The sequence below is a fragment of the Pelodiscus sinensis genome, chromosome 21 (genome assembly GCF_052426305.1).
Source record: "Pelodiscus sinensis isolate ZL-2025 chromosome 21, ASM5242630v1, whole genome shotgun sequence".
In the NCBI taxonomy this organism is placed as follows: Eukaryota; Metazoa; Chordata; order Testudines; family Trionychidae; genus Pelodiscus; species Pelodiscus sinensis.
Window position 1 is genome coordinate 10,865,087 of NC_143072.1, and position 15,545 is coordinate 10,880,631.

Below are 15,545 nucleotides of genomic sequence, written 5' to 3' on the forward strand. Positions count from 1 at the left end.
TTCTGTGCTCTTTGTGCAATAGTTTAAAGCTTTGGGGGGTAGATGTAGACTATTCCAAGGGGGGACATTTTACCCATGGTATAAAGCAGCGGAGAGCCTGATGAGCTGTGTTGCCACCCAGCCGCTGCTTGCACTCAAGCTGATTAGCGTTTCCTTATAAATATTTTGGAACAGGCGCCATTCTCCAAGTAAATCCAAGAGATCTGGAAGATCCCTGCCGACGGCCAGGACTTTGCACCCAGCACTGCTTGGCAGGAATCAGCAACAGGGAAATCAGCGAGTGACATGCCTCTTGCTCAGAGCAACGGCTCACTTCCCCAGCACAACAGATGCACCGAGCCTCCAAAGGCAGGAGCCAGTTTATTACATGCACGATTCCACAAGCGCCTCTATCGTCCTGAGCAGCCCAGGGACCAAATAGCTACGGCTCCTCGGGGATAATGAAGCAAACTTTGGTACCAACCCCCCTCACTCCTGCTCCTGCCTATCACCAACAGGAAAATGGCAACGAATGCTGCTTGGCAAGGTGCAGAAGCAGGCCCTGCTTTCCCCCAGTTTGGCAACTTTCATTTACGATTGTGAGCCGATTACCATGCCCCACGAAGCAGATGGGGCATATTAGCGGGGCAATACTAGCTGTCCCTGAGCCAGGGCGGGCGGTGCTGTTTGGGAAGTGGCAGCAGGGCCTGGTAAAGGGATGTGCTCCCTGGACATGGTGTCAAGTCCCTGGACATGGTAACTCTCCCACAGACAGAGCCGGAAGTAACTTCCACTCTGGCAGCTGTTGCGAGCAGTCCCAGCTGGAGGCTACAGCAGCACAGCAGTGTAGATGGCACCTTCATTTACAGGGCAGGGGCGACAGCTACTCCCAAGTCTGGACTGTACCTCAGAAGGCAGAGGGTTGGTTAACGTTGGAGCGCTGTCCCTGTTCATCTAACTATGTTATGTGTTTAATAATATCATGTGCCATAGGGACCTGCCAACTTTCCAACGTTCTGTACAGCTTTCTCTGAGGTAGGACATTGATCTTTATTTCCTGGCCCTGTCATGTAGCAGGAGTCCACATCCCAGCTCCAGCAGCTCTGGTTACAAGAAGACCCCACAGCATGCATACAGATGTGCCAGGAGATGGATCTGGAGATAGGTGAGAAGAGAGAGAAAAAACAAGCTTTTCTGAACAAATGCCCACTCCCTCCCTGCGCAGCAGATACGGTGCCTATGTATTCACATTCATCTTTGTACAAATGAAACCTGTATTGGTTGAGCAACTACAACTGCCTTTAGCCTGCGCCTTCTGCTCTACTGTGAAATCGTCAGCTTTGAAACTGGAAAGCAGGCTGGTGCTAGAGGGGTCTGTTAATTATTTTGCCATAATTTAGCATCTACTCAAACACTGAAGTGCTTCCTGCTGATTCATCCGTTGGAGAGACCTGTGTTTCAGTGCTGCATTACCTCTGGCGCCCCGGCTATTACACACACACACACACACACACACACACACACACACACACACACACACACACACACACACACACACACACACACACACACACACACACCTATTTGCTCCCTTTGCTCCCTTTAATCTTTCCCTTGATCTATTCACCTGCCTCGAGTGTGCTTTCATCCTCTTGATTTTGCTGTTTCCGAGACAGGATTTTCTAATCCTAGAGGGGCTGAAACATTTATACCTGGCTCAGTTACACTGATTATGCTCCTAACACCATAGTTACAATCGAACATGCCACCTGTCCTCACCCAAGGGCTGTCAGTCAAAGAGCCATCCCCACCATCTGGGAGCAGATGTGCAAGCTTGTTCCTCTTCTTTCTTGGCCCCTTCATGCTTTGGCCACCATTGCAGAGGAGATGCTTCCATGCTAATGCTGATTGTTTAAAAAAAATTGTTAATTCAATTTGTGGTTGAACTCCTTAAGGGGAAATTGCATATTTTCTGTTTTACCCACATGTAGTTTATGATATAGCAGTCTCAGATGATGATCTGTGGCTCATTTAAAGACTCCTTTCCCTACAGATTTGACAGAACACAAAGAAGGTACCTGTACAAGATGTCTAAAGATAGCAACAGCTCTTGGTGCAAGGTTAAAGAATGTGAAATGCCATCCAAAATTTGAGCAGGATGAGGTGTAGAGCAAGCTTCCAGAAGCTTTAAAAGAGCAACACTCTAATGTAGAAACCTCAGAACCCGAACACGAAAAAAAAGAAAAGAAAATCAGCGTTCTGCTAGTGGCATCAGACTCAGATGAAATTGAACATGTGTCAATCCATTCTGCCTTGAATAGTTTTTGAGCAGAACCTGCCCTCAGCACAGACATGTCCTCTGCACTGTGGTTGTAGCATGAAGGGACACATGAATCTTTAGCAGATCTAGCACAAATATCTTGCAATGCCCATTACAATAATTCCATGCGAATACATGCCCTCACTTTCAGGACTGAGTAGACTTATAAGCTCTCATGTTTTATATTGCTTTGGTTTGGAAGACAGTTTTTTGTTCATCATTCTAGATTTGTAAGTTCAGCTTTCATGATAAAGAGATTGCACTACAATTCTTGTATTATGTGAACTAAAAAATATTTTTACAGTGCAGGCATTTGTAATCAAAAATAGAAAGTAAGCACTGTAACACTTAGAATTCTATGTTGTAACTGAAACCAATATTTGAAAATGTAGAAAACACCACAAATATTTAAATAAATGATATTCTATTATTGTTTAAGAGTGCAAATAATCACATGATTAACGATCTTTTCTTTAATCGCTTGACAGCCCTAAATTAACCCTTTGCCATTTGTTTGCAGCTAATTTTGGCTACATTCACAGTACATTAGACTCTTAATATCTTTATTATAGAGTTGCACTATCTGTCTGGGAATGAAGCTGTCTAGAACAGAACTTACTCCAGAAATGTTACCCTCCCAAGAAGCAAAATGTCAGATGGTTCCTCAACTCTGGTATTAGAGTTGCCTGGGGATAGTCTAATGGGGCTCATCATGAGTTGACCCTGGCCCCCTTTTAAAGAAAAGAGGTCCCACAAGCTCAGGAATGTGCTGTGCTGAGTGCAAGAGCTGCCACCTTGTAATAAGAAACAGAATCATTGTCATTTCTTGGATCTGAGCAAGATAAGGGGTTGTTACTAGCACCAGATGCACCTGCCTAGCAGAGAAAGTGTCCAGCGGCTCTTTGCTCATTCCTGTTAGGAATGCAAGCGACCTGGTGATGCATTCAGTGAAGGCTGCATGTAAAAGGAGTCTGAATGCATCTCATCTGTTCGATAGAATGAATCAGTGAGAAGTCTCCCCAATGGATAATCACTGAACCTTTATTGCTCCGTTTAACTGTCTAGGGACCCAACCACTCGTTTGCCATGTAAGCAAGGGATGGCGATTGTTAAAGGCATTGCCTCACTGCATGCGTTAGCAATTAGCTCCCTTCACCATTGTTGACATGGAACATGTCCCCATCAATGGTGAAACAGTTCGCATTTCCAGCACACGCTGCTGCACATCATGCAAATGTATCCATCCCGTCTCCTTGCAGTGTACTTGTTCAAGCTGTGCCAGGAAGTGAATACCAAGGGATGGCAACAGCACAGCTTGCTCTGCTTCTGGCACTTTTCAATATAGGCCTTAAGCACGCAGCAATCATCTTGTCAGATATCAGCCACCAGATGCAGGATATGGCCAGGGAAGGCTGTTGGGAACAGCCTTTTGCCTTTTGGAAGAGATGAATGTGAGCCCTCTTTTTGGTAATTCACTACTGGGCATAAAAATACAAAAAACTATCTTACCTTTAAAGATGGGGTAGGTCATACGGGCATTTCAATTAGTTTTATGTCCCTCCTTTTGAGACAGAAGCATCTATGAATGCTCAACACTTGGGTGCCATCTCATGGTCAAGTGCTTGGCAATCGTTGAGCCATGCAACACTTGCTGGCATCTCCTGCTGGTATGCCTGGCTAGTATCCCTGTTTTATAGGAGCAGCTCACCTCCAGGCCATTCTGTCCAGGCCTGGCTCCTCTGCTGTTTTTATTTTATAAGCCTTTATCACCTGCCACAGTCAACGCAAATACTAACATTGACTTTCCAAGTTTGTGAAGTGAAGCCATTGAAAGCTTATCTTCAGCCCCAAACTGGTTGTTTCCTCGGGTTACATATGTTGAGTTTTTGGGGCACTCATGGGCCTTTAAAAAGAAAAGCCAGAAGTGGCTTGAAGTCCTCTATAATGGGGCACAGATCTACTTTAAATACAGGTTTTCTACTCCCTTGCCATAATGCAAATTATATTCTGTGCAATGCAGTATTTGCAAGACCTAGCACAATGACAGCTCAAGTCAGTCTTCTGCCAAATGTTTGTGATAGCTACTTGGAAAAAAACCTCTAGTTTTACCTGGGAAACTTCCTTTTGGATGGCTTCTTACATAAACTATCCTGCATAGTAGAGTGAAATTCATGTTCCCCCTCCTGAATTAGGAAAAGTTGTTCTAGTTAGAGATTGGGTTTTTTTTTAGTTTCTCCAGGACTTGGGACAGATTTAGCTACAGTTGAAGTTAAAGAGTGTTTTGAAGTTGATTCACAGGCACGTTATTTTATTGGTCCTATATAGTTCTATTCTATTGCTAGATCTTTGATGGAAAGTAGCAATATTTTACACATTAAGAATAGTCATCCTGGGGACATAGTAGTCAGATTTAAGGATCAGACATTTTATAGGCAGCTATAAAAGAATGGGAAGTGAATAGATCAAAGTTATGAGACCCTGTAACTCTAAGATATTAAAATGAAATGGGAGAACCATGTCTGCTAGAATAACCCAATGATTTAGTCATGAAGCAACATAGTATGGTCTGAGAAGGCTAAAGCTGTATGGTAACTCCTGCATCAAGACATTGGAAAGGAGTTAAAGGCACCACTAACATGATTTGAAAAATAATAGATCAAGCATTGATGGTCAAGGGCAGAATACTAAATGGAAATAGGATTCCCAGTATGGTATCATTTTCTGAGATTAGTAAAAACGTCATCAGAATGGCTTGCCAAGAAATTACACTGACATTCAGATTTAATTCAGATGAGCAAGACACTGATTATGCAGTTACCCTCTTTTGTAGCATTCAAGACAATATCTACCCCCTGGCTTGTTTCCTGTAATGCAGGGAGCAGCCTTCAGGTCTATCCCTTTTCTTTTATTTTTACACAGATTAATGTGAACAGTATGCGTGTTCAGGAAAGAAAGCCGACTGTTAGTAATGGGGCAAAGAAACCCCCAACAATACACTATATCATTTCATGAGTCTCAACATCAGGTTCCTTTTCCAAAGACACTATGTTTGCTAGGAGGAGTTTGTGCTTATTGTCTATACCCAGAAGGGGACCAGCCACTACTTGTTCAATTTCCAGTGATAAAAAAAGAGAGCAGCGCCTTTAGAATGCAACCAGCTGTCACTGGAAGCTAAAATAAACTTGCTTTTTGCTTATTTGAGCATCAGGGTACTTCAATGTTCGGGGAGGGGAGGGGCTGAACTGAAATATTAAGATCCTCGCCTAAAAAATCTGTCATATTGTATTATGACTAGAGTGAAGTTTTCAAAGAGGAAAATGAGTTCCAAGACTGCAGAGAAGCCACCTCAAAAACTGGGGTCTCAGACTTACAGGAAAGGTTTGTAGCTCTGCTCTTCAGTCCTTTTAATTTGCTGCACTGCCAGCTATCAGGCAGCAGCCAGCACTAGACACTTCAGAGGAGGTTGCAAGAGACAGTTATGAGAGAAACCCGGAGTCCTGGAAGGGATTTTAATCTTTACCTTTTGATATGTTGGGATTGATAAAACCCAACATCCACATTTTCCAAATCCTGCTAAGCTCTTGGCCACAGTGACATCTTGTGTCAATGAGTTCCACAAGCCAACTGAGCACTGTGTGAAAATTTTCCTTTCAGTTTTAAATTTGCCACTCTGATTTCAACAGCTTGTTACCCTTTCTAAAGAATACAGGAAGGTAGATTAGAAACTTCTAGCTATTCATTTTGTATACCTTTCCCATGTTTCCTCTACTTATCTCCTCTCCAAGACTAGTCCCAATGTTCAGTATTTAATGGATTCTGGTCTTTTAATCACTCAGCCACATCTGAGTCCCCTTTCTGTCTTTTGATAGAGAGGGAAAGCTACTTTAGCTCTAGTCAAAGTGGCCTACAATTGCTTTATACAGCAGCATGGTAACATTTAATCTCCTTTTAGTATGCATTCTAAGTGATTTGCTTTTAAAAACAATACACTACTGCACACTGAGCAAAAGTCTCCAGTGAACTGCTTACAATGAGACCCCTATCTCCCACTGAGCTTTTAAGGACCCCTTAAAAAGGGTGTATAAATAGTTCACATCCCTTCCAGATACTGCATGTCAACATTGAATTCATCCACTCATGATGCCCATTTCTTAATAACCTCTTAATTTAGTTTGTGACTGGTTTCACAAAAAACTCTATTAACTATTTGGTTGACACTTTCAGAGAATCCCAATATGGGACTCGTTCCTGGGGACTGGCTCAAAACAATTATCTTTTTTTTTTCCAGTCAGCCAGTGTAGGTACATACAGCTGAAGGCAGAAAGTTGAACCTCTCTAGTCTGGCACACTCAGACATGATGTGAGTTAGCAAAATGTCCAATTTATCATAAGTGAAGCACACAGGGCTTCCAAGGAAGCTACAGTATTCTTTTCTTAAAGAGACAGCTCAGGCAGTCTGGAGTTCTCCAAATAAACAACCAAATGATCAGGATGGAGATTCTTTTTAATTTTGTTTTAAATAAAGTTATTTCAGCACACAGCTGTCTCTATTGTATTTATTTCAGGCACTTTGCCATAGTTTTTTTATAGCTGATTTTCATTGCACTCTGATGTTTAAAAAATAACATTGACAATGTATAATCATAAATTAGCCATGTTTAGCTTACCATACCTCTGCCACTATAAAACACATCCTAAGGAAGCACACCATTATGGAGACGACTGACCAGCAATGCAGCAAAGATGGTGACTGAGATGACATTATTAGAGGTTGGGATGGCAGCACTATCATTCGGGTTGCCCAACATTTTACCATTATAAGACCCTGTTTTCAGTTGCTTATCACTTTTGCCAAATTTTAATCCTTGGAGCTGAAATTTGTGATGCTGGGTATCTGCCTCAAACTAATTGTTTTGGGGAAATTTCAGCCAAAATGGTTCATGTGTTTCTGAAAATGAAGCAAAGGAAAATATCTTGTTTCATTTTTGTTAAAGTATTCTCAAGGCCTTTTCTCTGAACAGCTCTAGCACCCCTAAATTTAGGAGCAGGGGATTGAAAAGTTGCAGGAGGGTGGCCTTTATGCTGGGGGTGTATCTTTTGTTGTCCCTGTGATCTTTCACTTAGATTTGATCAAGTTATAGTTACAGTTCATACATTCTCAGTAGAGAACTTAACAGCTAAAATCTCAGAAAATTCCATCCTCATTGAGCATCCTCCAGCCCATTACAACTCATGGTACTAACCAAGCTGCACAGGTGCCATTCCTCCGGACAGACCAATTGAGTTTGCTCCAGCCCCAGGACTCAAATAGACTTACTCTGCAATGGAAACTAACCTTAAACACACCCTACAATGACTGCTCCCAGCTGCTTAGAACCAAGGCTGGGCCAGCTCTGGAACAGAGAATTGAGAGCCAATGTCTTCCATGATCTCAGTGATCCCCCTTCTGGCACCAATGCAGCAAGAAAGAGGAAGCAATATGATTTGAATGCAGAGAGGACAAAAGACAGTAGATTGATGAGTCTAGTGAGGGGAGAGAAATGGTGATTAGGAGTTTGAGTGGTTGGGCATTATAAGATTGTGAGCTTTCCTGACAGACAGGACATCATTTGCAGCAATGAATAGACAAAGAGATTGGGAGCCAGAGTTGGAAGTGGAAACTGGAGGTGAGGGCAGTTGTTTGGGAGGAGGGGACCCTGAAATCAGATGAGGAGCTGAGAAGAGGGAGGAAACTACAATTGGCTGGACAACAAGGTTGGTTCTAGGAATCAGTGCAGGGGGGAAAGGTGGGAGAAAGAAACCTGATATGATCAGGGTCAGGGGTGAGTAGTGGGGAGGAACAGGGACTCGCAGGGCAAATAAACCGGAACAAGGAGCTAGGGTGGGGGTTGGGAGGCAGCTAGAGATAGGATGAGGTGGTGCCTGATTCTTCAGACTCATCCTTCAAGTTTTGGTCCAATGTTTCTCTGCTTTGAGCCTTATTTGCTTGGATTTTTATGAATTTCCACAATCCATATTCCTTAACTTGTCTCCAATCAGTTTTTGGCACATCAAACTTGGGTTTTATGCAACCCATATATTACACACATGCAAGCTTCCATTTACACTTTTCTTGTCTTTTGTGCAGTTTTTAAGTCCTTATGTTTTGTGTCACCCTGTTACTGGTCTTCCCAGAAAAGAGACTTCTTTTTACAGGTTTGTGTATTTTTACCTCAGACTTCCAGCAGAGCATGTGACATTATTGCTGACTGCAAAAAGTCATTTTAAACCAATCAGCAATTCTATGTAAAATACCAAATGGCAAAACTACTTATGTCAGCAAGGCCCTGGTCTAAGTGTTACCTTATCTAAACTCATTCACTATCCTTAAGTACAAATTATTAAAATACAGCTATCAAAGCTTTTAACCCTGTGATTTAACAATGCTTCCTTTTAACATTTCAGTATCATATTCAGTATGTGTATATCACTCTGCCCACATACTCTATTTAGGATGGAGCCTGGGTAGGGTTGCCAGGTGTCCAGTTTTCACCCGGAGAGTCCATTTGTGCCCCTGTCTGGTAAAAAATATGTCTGAAATTTTCTGTTATTCCCGGGGGGAGCATGGGCGTGGTTGGTTTTTTTGCTCAACAAGTTTGGTCCCCCGTTTTTTTGTTTAACCAATTTTTCTCCCTCCATGATCAGGATTTTTTGTGAAAGTATCTGGCAACCCTAAGCCTGGGGGAGTTTTGGAAAACACAGTGCTCCCTTTCTGTTAAAATTACTTATTTTCTTTAAACATGGGTTTTCAAAGGCCTTGTTCATTTAGGGTTCAGTTTTGCCTGTGAATCATTACAAAAACAAAAACAAAGTCTCTAAAATTTCCTGTGTTGTATTTTGAGAGGTATCTCAATCTTATGGCCTTGATATTTAGGGTTTTTTTTTTTTTTTAAATGATACCATGACACCAGTAGTGGAAGCGGTAATTTCCTTGAAATTGGAATTCCATTGCTGCATCAGAAGAAAGAGTTGGACACTGTACTGCTGGAAAAGGGCGGCCAAAACTGCCTGATAGTGAGTGCTGAAGTCTAACGGAGTTAAACTCCAAACTTTTATTCAATTTTGTAATCTGCCTGATCAAAAACCCATTGCAGTTAACAGGATTCTTTTCATTGGCATGATTGGGCAATGGATCGAACCATAATAATTGTTATAACCTGTGCATTAGCAGAGGAAATTTTTTCTCATGAGAGCTTTGTTGCACCTTAAACCAAGGCCTAGTCCCGCTTTTGGTCCCAGAGAACCCACTGGCTATCTGTGTGATTGCACATGAACTGAATGAAAGTGAACTTTGTCTATGAGTCCTCAACAGATTATATTTGCCCCTTGCAGAGGAGTAGCAAACTTCTAGACTTCATGAATCCCATTTAAGACAGGTTTCTAGTGGAACTTAAGTGACACATAGCCTTCTACTCAGAGGTGATTTCACCCAAACAGATATAACCATGGGAAAAAATGAATGGAGGGTCATTCAAACATACACATTGTCTAACCTCAGAGCCTGACAATATCTTGGAAATCACTTTTCCCACAAAAAAATTACAAATCCCTTTCAAAATGAATGTCTACACACCATTCTAGCTGTGACTCTCCTATTAGAGCTGAAATAGACTTTCCTTTCTACACCCTATCAGAATAAACCCTCTTGGCAAATAAGTGCTATATATATGCAAATAAGTAACACTGAGCTGAATAGGCTTATTATACAGCTGTTTGATCCCTTTTTTGACCACCATTATTCTACCTTTCTTCAAATTATAATTCCATGCACATGCTTGGTTTTGGTAATCCAGTCTAGTTCTCTTATCTTGTTCCTATTAATGCCCAGACTCAGTACCTTATTAGCAGCCACAGAAAAAAGATACATTTGTTCACAGTAGTTATGAAAATTCCAAACATCTTCCCTTTATTTGATATAGTGTAATTCCTGACATTTTCTCAATACCAAGAAGATTGGATTCATTGGAATGTAACTCTGAAATAAGTCTTGCACCAAGTCTTTAATTTCAGACCAAAAAATTATCCATTTAAGGATTCCCAGAAGATGTGGAGAGGGTGACCTTTTGGTCTGATAATCTCCCCAGCACTGTATCATAAATACAACAATGTGACAGGTTCCTGGGAGCAAGCCCCCTGCCTGTCTCAGTTTCCCCCAAGAGGCGGCTTTATGGGCATGAGCCCTCGCACTCCAGTCCGAGGACGGGGCCCTGCGAGCCCATTGCCTGTTCAGTACATGGGGCAGAAGTACCTCAAGGGGGCCTTGGCCCTCCAGTCAGAGTCCTATGCAGGTCCAAGGTCGTCAGTAACGGCCTGTGGGGCCATCGAAAGAGCGGGCCGCCGTAGGTCCTGGCTTCACACGCTGAGGGAGGAGGAGGTTTAGGGGGACCCAGTCCCTCCCTCTCCACTGGGTCCCAACCCGGGGCCCTAAGGGTGGGGGTGTTCACCCCTACCCAGCTGACGGGGATCCAACCCGAAGCTCGCCAGCCCATGGGCACCAAAAGCGCTCTGCCCCAGGCACCTTCCTAACCCCCTCTGGCTTCCCAGGTTCGCAGGGGGGTTCCCCGGGTCTTACCGCCGCTCTGCCTTCCTGCTCAGATCTGGCGTGGCTGCTGCCTCCCGAGGTCCACGGAGTACTCCTTTGCAGGGTCATGGGGGAGCCCCTTTGGCTGCCCAGGTGAGGGCTCGGCTCCTCGCTCCGCCTCTGGCTCTCTCTTGGGCCCGATTTAAATGGCCCGCCGCCGGGCATCACAGGGCGTCGCTCCACCCTCTCCGCGTCCCTCTGTTCAGGCGTACACTGGCTGTGCGGCGGGCCACCACTTCTGCGGGCTGCGGCCGCCTGATGGAGGCGCGGTCCTAAAACCTGCTGGCCATGTCCTCGCAGCTTTGCCGGCTGCCACTCCTTGGGCGGTCGGCCGACCAGGCTGCCCCCGGTTTCAGTGCGGGCCTCGGAGAGCCCGTCACAAACAACTAAATTTGTTCTGTGTGAAAAAATTTGGACCAAATCCTAGGATTTAAAGATCTGAGCCCTGGTCATTACCTTCCATTATAAAGCTAATGGAATGTTGATAACAAAGTCCTGCTTTTCGATTGGCTCTTGTACTGGTCTTAGATTGCTAGTCATATAAAGAGAACCCTATTTATATCCATGGCAACAACCAGTCCAGGTGTCTAACTTTCCAACAGGTAAGAAGTTAACTATTTATGTTTTCTTTACACTTCTACATTTTTCAGGTTAGTTACAGCAGTTATGATCCCCAGGCCAGGAATTTCCCAGCAGTTAAAGCCCAAAAATATCTGGGCAGGATTTAACATATGGGAAGGGGTTTGCCACAAGGTAGTGGACTCCATGCAGAGATGGAGGGATTTGCCATGAGAAAGTCGGGTCTGTGTTGAGGAGAAGGGAACTTATGTTGCCTAGGGGGAGGGCTTCACACTCCAGAGCAACATATATGTTTTGTTGACAAAACTGGTACTGTGAATATGGCTTTAGTAAACTGCATGCAAGGAAACAATATGTGTTTTCATATGGCTACATGGAAAGGTATACATCTGGGAACAAAGAGAATAGGCCATACTTACAGATGGGGACCTATACTCTGGGAAGCAGCAACTCTGAAAGGGTATGTCTACACTACAAAGTTAATTCGAACTAACGAATGTTAGTTCGAATTAACTTTGATAGGCGCTACACTAGCGCTCCGCTAGTTCGAACTTAATTCGAACTAGCGGAGCGCTTAGTTCGAACTAGGTAAACCTCATTCCACGAGGACTAAGCCTAGTTCGAACATACTAGTTCGAAATAAGGGCTGTGTAGCCCCTTAATTCGAACTAGTGGGAGGCTAGCCCTCCCCAGCTTTCCCTGGTGGCCACTCTGGCCAACACCAGGGAAACTCTATTGCCCCCCTCCCGGCCCCGGATCCCTTAAAGGGGCACGGGCTGGCTACGGTGCCCGTGCCAGGTGCAAGCCTGCCAGCACCCAGCCAGCAGACCCTGCACCTGGCACGGCTCGAGCCAGCCACCCGATGCCCCCCAGCCGTCCCCCTCTTCCCGGGACCAGGCTGGCGGCTCCCAGGAGCTTGCCCAGGGTCGCAAGAGGCGGGCACCCGCCTGGTCCAGTGCAGACATCGTGGACCTCGTCCACGACCTCCACACTAGGCACAGGAAAGCAGCTGTCTAGGGCAGGAGAGCTGCCAGCCTGGCCACCCAGGAGCAGGTTTGCATGAAAATCAAGGTGGTCCACTGTGACCCCCGACCCTGAGCCCTGAGCTTAGAATGGCCGTACTGGGTCAGACCAAAGGTCCATCTAGCCCAGTAGCCTGTCTGCCGACAGCGGCCAACCCTAGGAACCCTGGAGGGGATGGACCAAAGACAGTGACCAAGCCATTTGTCTCGTGCCATCCCTCTCCAGCCTTCCACAAACTTCGGGCAGGGACACCACTCCTACCCCTTGGCTAATACCACTCCATGGACCCAACCTCCATGAATTGATCTCACTTCTCTTTAAACTCTGTTCTAGGTCTAGCCTTCACAGCCTCTTCCAGCAAGGAGTTCCACAGGTTGACTATTTGCTTTGTGAAGAACAACTTTCTGTTACTAGTTTGAAGCCTGCTACCCATTCCTTTCCTTTGGTGTCCTCTAGTCCTTCTATTATGGGAACTAATGAAGAACTTTTCTGTATGCACCCTCTCCACCCCACTCATGCTTTTATAGACCTCTATCATATCCCCCCTCCATCTCCTCTTTTCTAAGCTGAAAAGTCCCAGTCTCTTTAGCCTCTCTTCATATGGGACCTGTTCCAAACCTCTGATCATTTTAGTTGCCCTCCCCTCTCCCACCCTCTCTCTTCCCCTCTCCCACCTCCTTTTCCCAGTCTCCCCCAGTTTTGTTCAATAAAGAGAGATTCTATTTTTGAACACAATTGTCCTTTATTTTGTACATCAGGAAGGGGGGCTAGGGAGGGCTAAGTGGAAGGAGGTGAGGTAGGAATGGGGTACGAGCCCCCGATGGGGAGGACTGGGCTGGCTCTGTAGGCTTCTGGGGGTGGAACCTCTCCTGCAGCCCCCCAATTGCCTCCTCTCTCCAGATGGCAGCCTGCGGCAAGTGCAGCCAGTCTGATGGCCGAGTGCTGTGATGTGCCCAGCGTGGGTACTCCGGGCAATCCAAGCCAGGACTGCTTTGCAAGCGGGGCACCCCTTGAGAACTGTCTGTCCGGGGTGGGGGTCGAGTCCCTTTAAGCACAGCCCTCGGCTAGCCTGAGACAGCAGCTCCACGCTCTAAGTCCTCATCTGATGCCCTGCCGGCACTGCTTCCGGACATCCTTAACCTCAGTTCAGGGTCCACTCTGTGTGGACATGCTAGTTCGAATTAGCAAAACGCTAATTCGAACTAGTTTTTTTAGTCTGGATGCGTTAGTTCAAATTAGCTTAGTTCGAACTAAGTTAGTTCGAATTAGTGCTGTAGTGTAGACATACCCAAAAAGATTTTAAGGTAGGAGACCGGATTGGCTTACCCGGGAAATCCTTGGTGAACTTAAGCACAAAAAGGAAGCTTACAAAAAGTGGAAACTTGGACAAATGACCAGGGAGGAGTTTAAATGTATAGCTCGAGAATGCCGGGGGATTATCAGGAAGGCGAAAGCGCAAATGGAATTGCAACTGGCTAAGGATGTGAAGGATAACAAGAAATGTTTCTACAGGCATGTTAACAAGAAGAAGGTGATCAGAGAGGGTTTGCAGCCCCTACTGGATGAAGGAGGTAACCTAGTGAGAGATAATGTGGGGAAAGCTGAAGTACTCAATGCTTTCTTTGCCTCTGTATTCACGGACAAGGTCTGCTCCCAGACTAATGCGCTAAGTGACGCAAGATGGGATGAAGATGGACAGCCTTTGGTGGGTAAAGAACAGGTTAGAAACTATTTAGAAAAGCTAAAAGAACACCAATCCATGGGTCCGGACTTAATGCATCCGAGGGTACTAAGGGAGTTGGCAAATGTCATTGAGGAGCCTTTGGCCATTATCTTTGAAAAGTTGTGGAGATTGGGAGAAATCCCGGACGATTGAAAAAAAGGCAAATGTAGTGCCCATCTTCAAAAAAGGGAAGAAGGACGATCCAGGGAACTATAGGCCAGTCAGTCTTACCTCGGTTCCTGGAAAAATCATGGAAGGGATCCTTAAGGAATCCATTTTGAGGCACTTGGAAGAGAGGAAAGTGATCAGGAATAGTCAGCATGGATTCACAAAGGGAAAATCGTGTCTGACCAATCTGATTAGCTTCTATGATGAGGTAACTGGCTCTGTGGCCGTGGGAATGTCAGTGGATGTGATATACCTTGACTTTAGCAAGGCTTTTGATACGGTCTCCCACAATATTCTTCCCAGCAAGTTAAGGGAATGTGGATTGGATAAATGGACAGTAAGATGGCTAGAAGAAAGATGGCTAGAAGGCCGGGCCCAGCGGGTAGTGATCAATGGCTCGATGTCAGGATGGCGGTCAGTTTCTAGCGGCGTGCCCCAAGGTTCAGTTCTAGGACCGGTTTTGTTCAATATCTTTATTAATTACCTGGATGAGGGGATGGATTGCACCCTCAGCAAGTTTGAGGATGACACTAAGCTACGGGGAGAAGTAGATACGTTTGAGGGCAGAGATAGGGTCCAGAGTGACTTAGACAAATTGGAGGATTGGGCCACAAGAAATCTGATGAGGTTCAACAAGGACAAATGCAGAGTCCTGCACTTGGGACGGAAGAATCCCAAGCATAGTTACAAGCTGGGGACCAACCAGTTAAGTGGTAGTTCTGCAGAAGAGGACTTTGGGGTTACAGTGGATGAGATGCTGGATATGAGTCAAGAGTGTGCCCTTGTAGCCAAGTTCTGGGCCCCCCACTACAAAAAGGATGTGGACGCATTGGAGAAGGTCCAGCGGAGGGCAACCAAAATGATTAGAGGGCTGGAGCATATGACTTATGAGGAGAGGCTGAGGGAGTTGGGTCTGTTTAGTCTACAGAAGCGAAGAGTGAGGGGGGATTTGATAGCAGCCTTCAACTTTCTGAAGGGAGGTTTCAAAGAGGCTGGAGAAAGGCTGTTCACAGTAGTGACAGATGGCAGAACAAGGAGCAATGGTCTCAAGTTGTGGTGGGAAAGGTCCAGGTTGGATATTAGGAAAAACTATTTCACTGGGAAGGTAGTAAAGCACTGGAATGGGTTACCTA

At 45.1% G+C, this 15,545-nt stretch overlaps 1 long non-coding RNA gene across 2 annotated transcripts; it reads right to left on the bottom strand.

The window, feature by feature from the left end:
• Window positions 1–341: 341 nt before the first annotated feature.
• LOC112545210 (uncharacterized) lies at window positions 342–11,902 on the bottom strand. Of its 2 annotated transcripts, XR_003088677.3 has the most exons (3): window positions 10,911–11,581; window positions 1,759–1,883; window positions 342–1,134 (listed from the first exon to the last, which is right to left on the bottom strand). It is a non-coding gene; the product is annotated as an uncharacterized LOC112545210 (long non-coding RNA). The 2 variants fall into 2 exon arrangements; XR_012897122.2 differs by lacking the exon at window positions 1,759–1,883 and having other exon boundaries at window positions 10,911–11,902.
• Window positions 11,903–15,545: the final 3,643 nt, after the last annotated feature.